We start from the raw sequence: 17779 nt of genomic DNA on the forward strand, positions 1-17779 counted from the left end.
GGCCTAGATACTGCCCTCACTATCCACTACTGTAGGCCTAGATACTGCCTAGATACTGCCTAGATACTGCCTAGATACTGCCCTCACTATACACTGAGGCAGGCCTAGATACTGCACTCACTATCCACTACTGTAGGCCTAGATACTGCCTAGATACTGCCCTCACTATCCACTACTGTAGGCCTAGATACTGCCTAGATACTGCCTAGATACTGCCCTCACTATACACTACTGTAGGCCTAGATACTGCCTAGATACTGCCTAGATACTGCCCTCACTATACACTGAGGCAGGCCTAGATACTGCCCCCACTATCCACTACTGTAGGCCTAGATACTGCCTAGATACTGCCCCCACTATCCACTACTGTAGGCCTAGATACTGCCTAGATACTGCCCTCACTATCCACTGCTGTAGGCCTAGATACTGCCTAGATACTGCCCTCACTATCCAGTACTGTAGGCCTAGATACTGCCCTCACTATCCAGTACTGTAGGCCTAGATACTGCCCTCACTATCCACTGCTGTAGGCCTAGATACTGCCCTCACTATCCAGTACTGTAGGCCTAGATACTGCCCTCACTATACACTGCTGCAGGCCTAGATACTGCCTAGATACTGCCTAGATACTGCCTAGATACTGCCTAGATACTGCCCTCACTATCCACAGAGAAACACAGCAGTAAAACATGGAAGGATATGAAATAAGTTCCCCATAGATGGATATGAAGGATATGAAATAAGTTCCCCATAGATGGATATGAAGGATATGAAATAAGTTCCCCATAGATGGATATGAAGGATATGAAATAAGTTCCCCATAGATGGATATGAAGGATATGAAATAAGTTCCCCATAGATGGATATGAAGGATATGAAATAAGTTCCCCATAGATGGATATGAAGGGAAATAAGTTCCCCATAGATGGAAATGAAATAAGTTCCCCATAGATGGATATGAAGGATATGAAATAAGTTCCCCATAGATGGATATGAAGGATATGAAATAAGTTCCCCATAGATGGATATGAAGGATATGAAATAAGTTCCCCATAGATGGATATGAAGGATATGAAATAAGTTCCCCATAGATGGATATGAAGGATATGAAATAAGTTCCCCATAGATGGATATGAAGGATATGAAATAAGTTCCCCATAGATGGATATGAAGGATATGAAATAAGTTCCCCATAGATGGATATGAAGGATATGAAATAAGTTCCCCATAGATGGATATGAAGGATATGAAATAAGTTCCCCATAGATGGATATGAAGGATATGAAATAAGTTCCCCATAGATGTTCCTGTCGTATTCATCCATACCAAGGTGGAGTTTGTAATGTGTGAATATGTGCTTGATGAGGACATCAGCAGCAGGCTCTTATTTCTCAGGGTTACAGACCAGTGTAATGGTCTGGTCTGTGGTGGAAGCATGGCTGATAACCACCTCCCCCCCCCCCACTCACTTCTCTTTTCTTCCCCAGGACGGTGCACTACGAGGGGGGAGCTGTGTCCATCCACGCCCGCTCCCTCTGGAGACTGGAGACCCTACGAGTGGCGTAAGTTGAACGACACATCTATCTCTCCTCTGTGTGACAATGCCGACCTGTCAACACGAGACTCTGTAGACTATAAGGGTTCAGGACCAGACCCTGCTGCAGACACAGGGGAGGGGGGGTTGTCAACACTAGACTCTATAGACTATAAGGGTTCAGGACCAGACCCTGCTGCAGACACAGGGGGGGGGGTTGTCAACACTAGACTCTATAGACTATAAGGGTTCAGGACCAGACCCTGCTGCAGACACAGGGGAGGGGGGGGGTTGTCAACACGAGACTCTATAGACTATAAGGGTTCAGGACCAGACCCTGCTGCAGACACAGGGGAGGGGGGTTGTCAACACTAGACTCTATAGACTATAAGGGTTCAGGACCAGACCCTGCTGCAGACACAGGGGAGGGGGGGGTTGTCAACACTAGACTCTATAGACTATAAGGGTTCAGGACCAGACCCTGCTGCAGACACAGGGGAGGGGGGGTTGTCAACACTAGACTCTATAGACTATAAGGGTTCAGGACCAGACCCTGCTGCAGACACAGGGGAGGGGGGTTGTCAACACTAGACTCTATAGACTATAAGGGTTCAGGACCAGACCCTGCTGCAGACACAGGGGGGGGGTTGTCAACACTAGACTCTATAGACTATAAGGGTTCAGGACCAGACCCTGCTGCAGACACAGGGGGGGGGGGGTTGTCAACACTAGACTCTATAGACTATAAGGGTTCAGGACCAGACCCTGCTGCAGACACAGGGGGGGGGGGGTTGTCAACACTAGACTCTATAGACTATAAGGGTTCAGGACCAGACCCTGCTGCAGACACAGGGGGGGGGGGGTTGTCAACACTAGACTCTATAGACTATAAGGGTTCAGGACCAGACCCTGCTGCAGACACAGGGGGGGGGGGGGTTGTCAACACGAGACTCTATAGACTATAAGGGTTCAGGACCAGACCCTGCTGCAGACACAGGGGGAGGAGGGGGGTTGTCAACACGAGACTCTATAGACTATAAGGGTTCAGGACCAGACCCTGCTGCAGACACAGGGGGAGGGGGGGGTTGTCAACACTAGACTCTATAGACTATAAGGGTTCAGGACCAGACCCTGCTGCAGACACAGGGAGGGGGAGGGGGGTTGTCAACACTAGACTCTATAGACTATAATGGTTCAGGACCAGACCCTGCTGCAGGAGGTCAGGGGGGGCAGTCTGGTCAGGCATTAGCTCGAAAAGACTGGGGCAGCAGGCAAGAGAATGGTTGTGGACAGGCAAAAAGGTCAGGGCAACCAGATCAGGAGGCCAGGTCAGGCAGGCAGACTGGTCAGGCAGGCTCGAGGTCAGGGCAGGCAGGTCAGGCAGGCTCGAGGTCAGGGCAGGCTGGTCAGGCAGGCTCGAGGGGCAGGCAGAATGGTCAGGCAGGCTCGAGGTCAGGGCAGGCAGACTGGTCAGGCAGGCTCGAGGTCAGGGCAGGCAGCAGAGGCAGGCTCGAGGTCAGGGCAGGCAGAATGGTCAGGCAGGCTCGAGGTCAGGGCAGGCAGACTGGTCAGGCAGGCTCGAGGTCAGGGCAGGCAGACTGGTCAGGCAGGCTCGAGGTCAGGGCAGGCTCAGGCAGGTCAGGGCAGGCAGACTGGTCAGGCAGGCTCGAGGTCAGGGCAGGCAGACTGGTCAGGCAGGCTCGAGGTCAGGGCAGGCAGAATGGTCAGGCAGCTCGAGGTCAGGGGCTCGAGGTCAGGGCAGGCAGACTGGTCAGGCAGGCTCGAGGTCAGGGCAGGCAGACTGGTCAGGCAGGCTCGAGGTCAGGGCAGGCAGACTGGTCAGGCAGGCTCGAGGTCAGGGCAGGCAGACTGGTCAGGCAGGCTCGAGGTCAGGGCAGGCAGACTGGTCAGGCAGGCTCGAGGTCAGGGCAGGCAGAATGGTCAGGCAGGCTCGAGGTCAGGGCAGGCAGACTGGTCAGGCAGGCTCGAGGTCAGGGCAGGCAGGCTCGAGGTCAGGGCAGGCAGGCGGGTACGGAGGACGAGCAAAAGAGAGAATAGCAAAAGCAGGAGCATGGGAAAAACATGCTGGTTGACTTGGAACATACAAGATGAACTGGCACAGGGAGACAGGAAACACAGGGATAAATACACTGGTACAGGGAGACAGGAAACACAGGGATAAATACACTGGGACAGAGAGACAGGAAACACAGGGATAAATACACTGGGACAGGGAGACAGGAAACACAGGGATAAATACACTGGGACAGAGAGACAGGAAACACAGGGATAAATACACTGGGACAGGGAGACAGGAAACACAGGGATAAATACACTGGTACACAGGAAACACAGGGATAAATACACTGGCAGGACAAACACAGGGATAAATACACTGGTACAGAGAGACAGGAAACACAGGGATAAATACACTGGTACAGGGAGACAGGAAACACAGGGATAAATACACTGGTACAGGGAGACAGGAAACACAGGGATAAATACACTGGTACAGGAGACAGGAAACACAGGGATAAATACACTGGGACAGAGACAGGAAACACAGGGATAAATACACTGGTACAGAGAGACAGGAAACACAGGGATAAATACACTGGCAGGGACAGGGATAAAACACTGGGACAAACACAGGGATAAATACATACAGATGAACACACAGGACAGAGAGACAGGAAACACAGGGATAAATACACTGGTACAGAGAGACAGGAAAACACAGGGATAAAACAGGGATGGCACACAGAGACAGGAAACACAGGGATAAATACACTGGGACAGGAGACAGGAAACACAGGGATAAATACACTGGGACAGAGAGACAGGAAACACAGGGATAAATACATTGGTACAGAGACAGGAAACACAGGGATAAATATAAATGTACAGGCAGTGTAGATCTGGGGGGGATGTCTCAGGAAACAGAGGGCAGTGAGATGTCTCCTGGGAGAGGGCAGGAAACACAGGGAGGGCAAATACACTGGTACAGAGAGACAGGAAACACAGGGATAAATACACTGGTACAGAGACAGGAAACACAGGGGGAGACAGGCAGGGATAAATACACTGTCACAGAGAGACAGGAAACACAGAGATAAATACACTGGTACAGAGAGACAGGAAACACAGGGATAAATACACTGGTACAGAGAGACAGGAAACACAGGGATGTCTCTGGGAGAGGGCAGGAAACACAGGGATAAAGGGCATGGAGATGTCTAACCGTGACAGAGACCATGTCTCCGTAAGGGAGATGTCTCTGACCCCAGCAGTGTAGAGGGCGGGGAGATGTCTCCGTGAGAGGGCAGGGAGATGTCTCCGTGAGAGGGCAGGGAGATGTCTCCGTGAGAGGGCAGGGAGATGTCTCCGTGAGAGGGCAGGGAGATGTCTCCGTGAGAGGGCATGTCGGTTTTGACTCCTTTTAGACCCTGTATCCTGACCTGGGGTTGTACGTGTGACGGTGTTAATAGAGCTCCCAGCAAGACTGTCTCTGTCAGCTGGGCCCACTGCCAATGTGGTGTACAGTGTCTCTGTCAGCAGGGCCCAACGTGGTGTACAGTGTCTCTGTCAGCAGGGCCCAACGTGGTGTATAGTGTCTCTGTCAGCAGGGCCCAACGTGGTGTATAGTGTCTCTGTCAGCAGGGCCCAACGTGGTGTATAGTGTCTCTGTCAGCAGGGCCCAACGTGGTGTACAGTGTCTCTGTCAGCAGGGACCAACGTGGTGTACAGTGTCTCTGTCAGCAGGGCCCAATGTGGTGTACAGTGTCTCTGTCAGCAGGGCCCAACGTGGTGTATAGTGTCTCTGTCAGCAGGGCCCAACGTGGTGTACTGTGTCTCTGTCAGCAGGGACCAACGTGGTGTATAGTGTCTCTGTCAGCAGGGCCCAACGTGGTGTACAGTGTCTCTGTCAGCAGGGCCCAACGTGGTGTATAGTGTCTCTGTCAGCAGGGCCCAACGTGGTGTATAGTGTCTCTGTCAGCAGGGCCCAACGTGGTGTACTGTGTCTCTGTCAGCAGGGCCCAACGTGGTGTATAGTGTCTCCCATCCAGTCAGGGCCACAGACGTGGTGCAGTGAAGTGTGTAATTACAAACAACGTGGTGTACAGTGTCTCTGTAACAGCAGGGCCCAACGTTTTGTATCAGGGCTCTGATCAGCAGGGCATACTAAGTGTTCATGGTTTCTGTGAGGACAGGGTTTGGGTGTTGAATATAAATCTCTGTCCTCAGGGCCCAACGTGGTGTTTAGTTGTATTGTGTTCTGTCAGTATTGGGCCCAACGTGGTGTATAGTGTCTCTGTCAGCAGGGCCCAACGTGGTGTATGTGTCTCTGTCAGCAGGGCCCAACGTGGTGTACTGTGTCTCTGTCAGCAGGGCCCAACGTGGTATAGTGTCTCTGTCAGCAGGGCAGTATAACGTGGTGTACTGTGTCTCTATAGATAGCCCAACGTGACAGTATAGTGTCTCTGTCAGCAGGGTTAACGTGGTGTATAGTGTCTCTGTCAGCAGGGCCCAACGTGGTGTATAGTGTCTCTGTCAGCAGGGCCCAACGTGGTGTACTGTGTCTCTGTCAGCAGGGCCCAACGTGGTGTATAGTGTCTCTGTCAGCAGGGCCCAACGTGGTGTATAGTGTCTCTGTCAGCAGGGCCCAACGTGGTGTATAGTGTCTCTGTCAGCAGGGCCCAACGTGGTGTCTGTGTCTCTGTCAGCAGGGCCCAACGTGGTGTATAGTGTCTCTGTCAGCAGGGCCCAACGTGGTGTATAGTGTCTCTGTCAGGGCCCAACGTGGTGTATAGTGTCTCTGTCAACAGGGCCCAACGTGGTGTACTGTGTCTCTGTCAGGGCCCAACGTGGTGTATAGTGTCTCTGTCAGCAGGGCCCAACGTGGTGTACAGTGTCTCTGTCAGCCCCAGTCTGTGGAGAGAAGACGAGCCCTCCTCCCATCCAGAGTCATAGACACACAGACTGTTTGCAGTGAAGTGTCTAATTACAAACAGCATGACAGTAGTCCCCTGATAACAGAGATGTATCTCCTTGTTTTGTATCAGGGCTGATTGGACATACTATAGTGTTCATGGTTTCTGATGAGGACAGGGTTTGGGGTTGAATATAAATACTCTGCCCTCTGTAGCCTGTTGGGTTCTGTTGTAGCTGTTTGTATTGTATTGTATTGTATTGTATTGTATTGTATTGTATTGTATTGTATTGTGTTGTGTTGTGTTGTGTTGCGTTGCGTTGCGTTGCGTCCGACTGACGGTTTGGGGTTATAGATAATACTGTACATCTGCAGGACAGTATAGAAATAGGTTTGGGGTTATAGATAGTACTGTACATCTACAGGACAGTATAGAAATAGGTTTGGGGTTATAGATAGTACTGTACATCTACAGGAGAGGACAGTATAGAAATAGGTTTGGGGTTATAGATAGTACTGTACATCTACAGGAGAGGACAGTATAGAAATAAATCAAATCAAATGTATTTATATAGCCTGTCTCTCTCTCTCTCTCTCTGTCTCTCTCTCTGTCTCTCTCTCTCTCTCTGTCCTCTCTCTCTCTCTCTCTCTGCTCTAGCTGTCCTCTCTGGTCTCCTCAGCTCTCTGCTCTCTAGCTGTCTCTCTCTCTCTCTCTCTCTCTCTGTCTCTCTCTGTCTCTACAGCTCTCTCTCATCTAGCTGTCTCTCTCTGGTTCCTCTGCTCTCTGCATCTCTCTGTCTCTCTCTCTGTCTCTCTCTCTGCTCTCTCTCTAGCTGTCCTCTCTCTTCCTACTCTCTCTGCATCTCTGTCCTCTCTCTCTTCTCTCTCAGCTCTCTGCTCTAGCTGTCTCTCTCTGTTCTCTCTCTCTCTCTCTCTCTCCTCTCTCTCTCTCTCAGCTCTCTGCATCTCTCTCTCTCTGTAGGTGGAGCGGCAGCCACACCCTGCATCTAGGGGTCAACCCTTCCGTCTCCGTCATGTGACCACGGGGAAGTACCTCAGTATCATGGAGGATAAGGGCCTGCTGCTGATGGACAAGGAGAAGGCAGACGTCAAGTCTACTGCTTTCTGCTTCCGTCCCTCCAAGGTACACTTCAGCATGGCTACACACACACACACACACACACACACACACACGGAGGCTGGAGTCTCTGGAGTTGAGATGTTTGGTGATTGAAGCTGGGTGCTGCGGTTATATAGAAACAGATTGATGTGTTGTGATGGGTTCCTACAGCTCTCTGCATCTAGCTGTCCTCTAATGGTTCCTACAGCTCTCTGCATCTAGATGTCCTCTAATGGTTCCTACAGCTCTCTGCATCTAGCTGTCCTCTACTGGTTCCTACAGCTCTCTGCATCTAGCTGTCCTCTACTGGTTCCTACAGCTCTCTGCATCTAGCTGTCCTCTCATGGTTCCTACAGCTGGTTCCTACAGCTCTCTGCATCTAGCTGTGCTCTAATGGTTCCTACAGCTCTCTGCATCTAGCTGTCCTCTAATGGTTCCTACAGCTCTCTGCATCTAGCTGTCCTCTGCTGGTTCCTACAGCTCTCTGCATCCAGCTGTCCTCTAATGGTTCCTACAGCTCTCTGTGTCTAGCTGTCCTCTAATGGTTCCTACAGCTCTCTGTATCTAGCTGTCCTCTAATGGTTCCTACAGCTCTCTGCCTCTATTAGGGACTCAGCCCTCTCCTGCCCCTCTCTTCTCTCTCATGGTTCCTACAGCTCTCTGCCTCTATTAGGGACTCAGCCCTCTCCTGCCCCTCTCTTCTCTCTCATGGTTCCTACAGCTCTCTGCCTCTATTAGGGACTCAGCCCTCTCCTGCCCCTCTCTTCTCTCTCATGGTTCCTACAGCTCTCTGCCTCTATTAGGGACTCATCCCTCTCCTGCCCTTCTCTTCTCTCTCATGGTTCCTACAGCTCTCTGCCTCTATTAGGGACTCATCCCTCTCCTGCCCCTCTCTTCTCTCTCATGGTTCCTACAGCTCTCTGCCTCTATTAGGGACTCATCCCTCTCCTGCCCCTCTCTTCTCTCTCATGTTGGTGTGATGAGTTATGACTGTAGGGATCAGGAGTGCTGAGGTTGCATTTTTTCAACCAACGACGTGTGTGTGTGTGTGTGTGTGTGTGTGTGTGTGTGTGTGTGTGTGTGTGTGTGTGTGTGTGTGTGTGTGTGTGTGTGTGTGTGTGTGTGTGTGTGTGTGTGTGTGTGTAAGGACCTGTTTAGTCCTGTGTGTTTGTCTTTGTTTCTGTGTTTATTTCAGAGCGCATAATCCTGGGTCAAAAACATATATTCATAGAGAGAGAAAGAGAGAGGAGGGGTCAGGGGTCATTCTGCACTACAGTCTGTTAATAATGAATATATCACATCTAATACATTGCTGGCACTCAGCTGTGCTTCATACCGAACTACAACCCCTTGTCCCTTTTATTATAAATGATGTTCATTAATCATCATGTCTCATCTCCATTCCTTCTCCAGGAAAAGCTGGACTTGGGGCCAAAGAAGGAGGTGGATGGCATGGGTGTTCCTGATATCAAGTATGGGGACTCAGTGTGTTATATCCAACATGTGGACACCTGTCTGTGGCTCACCTACCAGGCCATGGACGCTAAGTGTGCACGCATGGGTGGCGTGCAGAGAAAGGTACAGTCTCATCTCCTCTCTGCTACTCTGACCCACAATACAGTACAGCCTGACCATTAATATACGGTACAGCACATCACTGTCTCATCTCCTCTCTGCTACTCTGACCCACAATAGCCTGGTTGAAGTTAGATGTGTGGGGTAGCCTGACCATTGTGATCAGCATTCAGTCTGGTTTATCCAGGCTATCCCCACACATAAATTAACATACGGTGCAGAGCATTCAGAAAGTATTCAGACCCCTTTGACTTGTTCCATGTTTTGTTACTTTACAGCCTTGTTCTAAAATGGATTAAATAGTTTTGGTTCCCTCATCAATTTACAAACAATACCCCATCATGACATCACAATACCCCATCATGACATCACAATACCCCATCATGACATCACAATACCCCATCATGACATCACAATACCCCATCATGACATCACAATACCCCCATGACATGACATCATGACATCACAATACCCCATCATGACATCACAATACCCCATCATGACATCACAATACCCCATCATGACATCACAATACCCCAATGACATCACAATACCCCATCATGACATCACCCCATCATGACATCCCATCATGACCCCATCACAATACCCCATCATGACATCACAATACCCCCAATTGACCATAATGACATCACAAACAATACCCCATCATGACATCACAATACCCCATTGTTCAATACCCCATAATGACATTACAATACCCCATAATGACATTCAATACCCCATCAATGACATCACAATACCCCATAATGACATCACAATACCCCATAATGACATCACAATACCCCATAATGACACCTCAATACCCCATAATGACATCACAATACCCCATAAGGACACCTCAATACAATACCCCATCATGACCCAATAATGACATCACAATCACAATACCCAATACCCCATAATGACATCACAATACCCCCCCATAATGACATCACAATCAATACCCCATAATGACATCACAATACCCCATAATGACATCTCAATACCCCATAATGACATCACAATACCCCATAATGACATCACAATACCCCATAATGACATCTCAATACCCCATCATGACATCACAATACCCCATAATGACATCACAATACCCCATAATCACAATACCCCATAATGACATCACAATACCCCATCATGACATCTCAATACCCCATAATGACATCACAATACCCCATCATGACATCCATACCCCATCATGACATCACAATACCCCATAATGACATCACAATACCCCATAATGACATCACAATACCCCATAATGACATCACAATACCCCATCATGACATCACAATACCCCTGATAATGACATCACAATACCCCATAATGACATCACAATACCCCATAATGACATCACAATACCCCATAATGACATCACAATACCCCATAATGACATCACAATACCCCATAATGACATCCCAATACCCCATAATGACAAAGCAAATTCTTACAAATGAATAAAAAAACACAACTGAAATATCACATTTAAATAAGTATTCAGACCTTTTACTCAGTACTTTGTTGAAGCACCTTTGGCAGTGATTACAGCCTCGAGTCTTCTTGGGTATGACGCTACAAGCTTGGCACACCTGTATTTGGGGAGTTTCTCCCATTCTTCTCTGCAGATCCTCTCAAGTTCTGTCAGGTTGGATGGGGCTGTTTGATCGGGTTCAAGTCCAGGCTCCGGCTCGGCCACAGAAGGACATTCAGAGACTTGTCCAAAGCCACTCCTGCGTTGTCTTGGCTGTGTGGTTTGAGTCGTTGTCCTATTGGAAGGTGAATCTTCACCCCAGTCTGAGATCCTGAAAACCCTGGAGCACCACGATGCTTCACTGTAGGGATGGTGCCAGGTTTCCTCCAGACGTGACGTTTGGCATTCAGGCCGAAGTGTTCAATCTTGGTTTCATCAGACCAGAGAATCTTGTTCCTCATGGTCTGAGTCCTTTAGGTGACTTTTGGAAAATTCCAAGAGGGCTGTCATGTGTTTTTTTACTGAGGACTGGCTTCCATCTGGTCACTCTAACATAAAGCCTCTCCCATCTTCATAGAGGAACTCTGGAGCTCTGTTAGAGTGACCATCGGGTTCTTGGTCACCTCCCTGACCAAGGCCCTTCTCCCTGATTGCTCAGTTTGGCCGGGCAGCTCTTGGAAGAGTCTTGGTTGTTCCACACTTTTTCCATTTAAGAATGATGGAGGCTACTGTCTCGGAGATCGTTCAATGCTGCAGAAATGTGTTGGTACTCTTCCCCAGATCTGTGCCTCGACACAATCCTGTGTCTGAGATCTACGGACAATTCCTTCAACCCCATGGCTTGGTTTTTGCTCTGAAATGCACTGTAGGACCTTATATAGACAGGTGTGTGCCTTTCCAAATCATGTCCAATCAAATTAATTTACCACAGGTGGACTCCAATCAAGTTGTAGAAACATCTCAAGGATGATCAATGGAAACAGGATGCAGCTGAACTCAATTTAGAGTCTCATAGCAAAGGGTCTGAATAGTTATGTAAATAAGGTATTTCTGTTTAACATTTCTGTTTTGTTTTATTTTTAATACATTTCTAAAACACATGTTTTTTTTCTTCGCTTTGTCATTATGTGGTATTGTGTGTAGATTAATTAGGAACAATTTTAAAAATGTAATCCATTTTAGAATAAGGCTGTAACGTAACAACATGTGGGTGGGATATGGACATCAGCCTGCAGCACCAGAGGTGAACCACTGTCATCAGAAGATCTAAAACACAGCCTGCGTCCCAACTTCAACCCGATTAACATTAGTGCACTTCATAGGGCACTACTTCTGACCAGGGCTCATAGGGCTCTGATAAAAAAAGTAGTGCACTTCATAGGGGATAGGTATAGGACCCTGCCGAGTCCCTAGTCAATCAATCAAATCAAATGTATTTATAAAGCCCTTCTTACATCAGCTGATATCTCAAAGTGCTGTACAGAAACCCAGCCTAAAACCCCAAACAGCAAGCAATGCAGGTGTAGAAGCACGGTGGCTAGGAAAAACTCCCTAGAAAGCCAGGAACCTAGGAAGAAACCTAGAGAGGAACCAGGCTATGAGGGGTGGCCAGTCCTCTTCTGGCTGTGCTGGGTGGAGATTATCTAGTCTATAGAGAGGATACTGTAGGACCCAGCCTGGTCCCCAGGAGAAGATATCTAGAGAGGATACTGTAGGACCCAGGCTGGTCCCCAGGAGAAGTTATCTAGTCTATAGAGAGGATACTGTAGGACCCAGCCTGGTCCCCAGGAGAAGATATCTAGAGAGGATACTGTAGGACCCAGGCTGGTCCCCAGGAGAAGTTATCTAGTCTATAGAGAGGATACTGTAGGACCCAGCCTGGTCCCCAGGAGAAGATATCTAGAGAGGATACTGTAGGACCCAGGCTGGTCCCCAGGAGAAGTTATCTAGTCTATAGAGAGGATACTGTAGGACCCAGGCTGGTCCCCAGGAGAAGTTATCTAGTCTATAGAGAGGATAATGTAGGATCCAGGCTGGTCCCCAGGAGAAGTTATATAGAGAGGATACTGTTGGACCCAGCCGGTTCCCCATGAGAAGTTATCTAGAGAGGATACTGTCGGATCCAGCCTGGTCCCCAGGAGAAGGTGTCTGGTCTCAGCTCGTCTCCATGGTTTCCTCAGCCGGTCGACTAACATCCCGGCGTCCTGCAGGAGCAGTTATGACTCACAGACTTTTATAAATGTCTTCCTAACGAGCTCTTCTCAATCAGCTCCAGGCTGTCTCGCTGGAATTAAACCATTAAGCTACGCTTATATCATATAATTAAAGCCATTAGGCTAAGCTAACCATGTCAGAAACACACTCATTCTGATGAATAAAACCATTAGCATTATTATGCTAAGCTAACAGTGTCAAAGAGCCAGCCGTTCTGTCTCCCTGTTTGCGGATGTGACATTTATCAAATCAGCAAGATGGGTTTTCAGTGAGGGACATGTTCTGATGAGAGAGGTTCAGTTTAACCTCTGAGTTGTGTGAATTTGCAGTGTGGTGTAATGATGTTTTGGGCGTAGCCATTATGCTAAGCTAACTGTGTCAGAAACCTCCCGTTCTGTCTCAATGCTAAGGTAACAGTGTCAGAAACCTCCCATTATTTCTCAATGCTAAGCTAACAGTGTCAAAGATAACAGTCAGAAACCTCCCATTCTGTCTCAATGCTAAGGTAACAGTGTCAGAAACCTCCCATTATTTCTCAATGCTAAGCTAACAGTGTCAAAGATAACAGTCAGAAACCTCCCATTCTGTCTCAATGCTAAGCTAACAGTGTCAAAGATAACAGTCAGAAACCTCCCATTCTGTCTCAATGCTGAGCTAACAGTGTCAAAGATAACAGTCAGAAACCTCCCATTCTGTCTCAATGCTAAGCTAACAGTGTCAAAGATAACAGTCAGAAACCTCCCATTCTGTCTCAATGCTAAGCTAACAGTGTCAAAGATAACAGTCAGAAACCTCCCATTCTGTCTCAATGCTAAGCTAACAGTGTCAAAGATAACAGTCAGAAACCTCCCATTCTGTCTCAATGCTAAGCTAACAGTGTCAAAGCTAACCGTGTCAGAAAACCTCTCCCGTTCTGTCTCAGCATCTGCAGAACGTGACAATGTGTCTGTTTCAGGCCATCATGCACCACGAGGGTCACATGGACGATGGGTTGACCCTGTCCCGCTCACAACACGAGGAGTCCCGTACCGCACGGGTCATACGTAGTACCGTCTTCCTGTTCAACCGATTCATCAGGTGGGGATACACCGTACACACTCCTCTAGGTGGAACATGGGGACACACACTCCTCTAGGTGGAACATGGGGATACACACTCCTCTAGGTGGAACATGGGGACACACACTCCTCTAGGTGGAACATGGGGACACACACTCCTCTAGGTGGAACATGGGGACACACACTCCTCTAGGTGGAACATGGGGATGGAACATGGGGTACACACTCCTCTAGGTGGAACATGGGGACACACACTCCTCTAGGTGGAACATGGGGACACACACTCCTCTAGGTGGAACATGGGGACACACAGACACACAGTACACACACTCCTCTAGGTGGAACATGGGGACACACACTCCTCTAGGTGGAACATGGGGACACACAGTACACACTCCTCTAGGTGGAACATGGGGACACACACTCCTCTAGGTGAAAAATGGGGACACACACTCCTCTAGGTGAAAAATGGGGACACACACTCCTCTAGGTGGAACATGGGGATACACACTCCTCTAGGTGAAAAATGGGGACACACACTCCTCTAGGTGGAACATGGGGACACACAATCCTCTAGGTGAAACATGGGGTCGTCAGCTCAATGGGGATACACGTTCCGGAAGGTTGTAGAGAGAAAATCTACCCAGATTTGATAGATGATCACTTGCACACAGCTACAGTAGACAACACACACACACAGTAGACTACACATACATACAGTAGACTACACAGACATACAGTAGACTGCACACCCACACAGTAGACTACACACACACACAGTAGCCTACACACACGCACAGTAGACTACACATACATACAGTAGACTACACACATACAGTAGCCTACACAGACATACAGTAGACTACACAGACATACAGTAGACTACACACAGATACAGTAGACTACACAGATACAGTAGACTACACAGATACAGTAGACTACACAGACATACAGTAGACTACACAGAGATACAGTAGACTACACAGATACAGTAGACTACACAGATACAGTAGACTACACACAGATACAGTAGACTACACACAGATACAGTAGACTACACAGATACAGTAGACTACACAGACATACAGTAGACTACACAGACATACAGTAGACTACACAGACATACAGTAGACTACACAGATACAGTAGCCTACACAGACAGATGCAGTAGACTACACAGACATACAGTAGACTACACAGATACAGTAGACTACACAGATACAGTAGCCTACACAGACAGATACAGTAGACTACACAGACATACAGTAGACTACACAGACATACAGTATACTACACAGATACAGTAGCCTACACAGACAGATACAGTAGACTACACAGATACAGTAGCCTACACAGACAGATACAGTAGACTACACAGACAGATACAGTAGACTACACAGATACAGTAGACTACACAGATACTACACAGACAGATACAGTAGACTACACAGATACAGTATACTACACAGATACAGTAGCCTACACAGACAGATACAGTAGACTACACAGACATACAGTAGACTACACAGATACAGTAGACTACACAGACAGATACAGTAGACTACACAGACAGATACAGTAGACTACACAGACAGATACAGTAGACTACACAGATACAGTAGACTACACAGATACAGTAGACTACACAGATACAGTAGACTACACAGACAGATACAGTAGACTACACAGACAGATACAGTAGACTACACAGATACAGTAGACTACACAGACAGATACAGTAGACTACACAGATACAGTAGACTACACAGATACAGTAGACTACACAGACAGATACAGTAGACTACACAGATACAGTAGACTACACAGACAGATACAGTAGACTACACAGATACAGTAGACTACACAGACAGATACAGTAGACTACACACAGATACAGTAGACTACACAGATACAGTAGACTACACAGATACAGTAGCCTACACAGACAGATACAGTAGACTACACAGACAGATACAGTAGACTACACACAGATACAGTAGCCTACACAGACAGATACAGTAGACTACACAGACAGATGCAGTAGACTACACAGATACAGTAGACTACACAGATACAGTAGACTACACAGACAGATACAGTAGACTACACAGATACAGTAGACTACACAGACAGATACAGTAGACTACACAGATACAGTAGACTACACAGACAGATACAGTAGACTACACAGACAGATACAGTAGACTACACAGACAGATACAGTAGACTACACAGACAGATACAGTAGACTACACAGATACAGTATACTACACAGATACAGTAGACTACACACAGATACAGTAGACTACACAGACAGATACAGTAGACTACACAGATACAGTAGACTACAGATAGATACACTACACAGATACAGATACACACAGACAGTAGACTACACAGAGATACAGTAGACTACACACAGATACAGTAGACTACACAGACAGATACAGTAGACTACACAGACACAGTAGACTACACAGATACAGTACTACACAGACAGATACAGTAGACTACACAGATACAGTAGACTACACAGATACAGTAGACTACACAGATACAGTAGACTACACAGATACAGTAGACTACAGACAGATACAGTAGACTACACAGATACAGTAGACTACACAGACAGATACAGTAGCCTACACAGACAGATACAGTAGACTACACAGATACAGTAGACTACACAGACATACAGTAGACTACACAGATACAGTAGACTACACAGATACAGACTACTACACAGATACAGTAGACTACACACACAGATACAGTAGACTACACAGACAGATACAGTAGACTACACAGATACAGTAGACTACACACAGATACAGTAGACTACACAGATACAGTAGACTACACACAGATACAGTAGACTACACAGATACAGTAGACTACACAGACAGATACAGTAGACTACACACAGATACAGTAGACTACACAGATACAGTAGACTACACAGACAGATACAGTAGACTACACACAGATACAGTAGACTACACAGATACAGTAGCCTACACAGACAGATACAGTAGACTACACAGATACAGTAGACTACACAGACAGATACAGTAGACTACACAGACAGATACAGTAGACTACACAGACAGATACAGTATACTACACAGATACAGTATACTACACAGATACAGTATACTACACAGATACAGTAGCCTACACAGACAGATACAGTAGACTACACAGATACAGTAGACTACACAGATACAGTAGACTACACAGACAGATACAGTAGACTACACAGATACAGTAGACTACACAGATACAGTAGACTACACAGACAGATACAGTAGACTACACAGATACAGTAGACTACACAGATACAGTAGACTACACAGACACTGCATGATGTGTTGCTTGTCCTGTGGAAACCTTGACTTTACACTTAAGTTGGATCAATCGAACCGTTGGATCAATATGTGAAATGAGACATTTTACACTTTACATCCGAGTCAACGTCTTCTTCTATCTGTGTTCCAGGGTATCTGGACACCCTCAGTAACGTCTCTCTCTGTGTTCCAGGGGTCTGGACACCCTCAGTAACGTCTCTCTCTGTGTTCCAGGGGTCTGGACACCCTCAGTAACGTCTCTCTCTCTGTGTTCCAGGGGTCTGGACACACCCTCAGTAGGGGTCTGGACACCTCAGTAACTCTCTGTGTTCCAGGGGTCTGGACACCCTCAGTAACGTCTCTCTCTCTCTCTCTCTGTGTTCCAGGGGTCTGTAACGTCTCTCTCTGACACCCTCAGTAACGTCTCTCTGTGTTCCAGGGGTCTGGACACCCTCAGTAACTCTGTGTTCCAGGGGTCTGGACACCCTCAGTAACGTCTCTCTCTGTGTTCC

General features: G+C 47.5%; 1 pseudogene; it reads left to right on the forward strand.

Moving 5' to 3' along the window:
• The window catches only part of LOC121844095, a 91919-nt pseudogene that overhangs the window by 11567 nt on the left and 62573 nt on the right, over nt 1–17779 (forward strand).

Source organism: Oncorhynchus tshawytscha, unplaced genomic scaffold, assembly GCF_018296145.1.
Source record: "Oncorhynchus tshawytscha isolate Ot180627B unplaced genomic scaffold, Otsh_v2.0 Un_contig_3982_pilon_pilon, whole genome shotgun sequence".
NCBI lineage: Eukaryota > Metazoa > Chordata > Actinopteri > Salmoniformes > Salmonidae > Oncorhynchus > Oncorhynchus tshawytscha.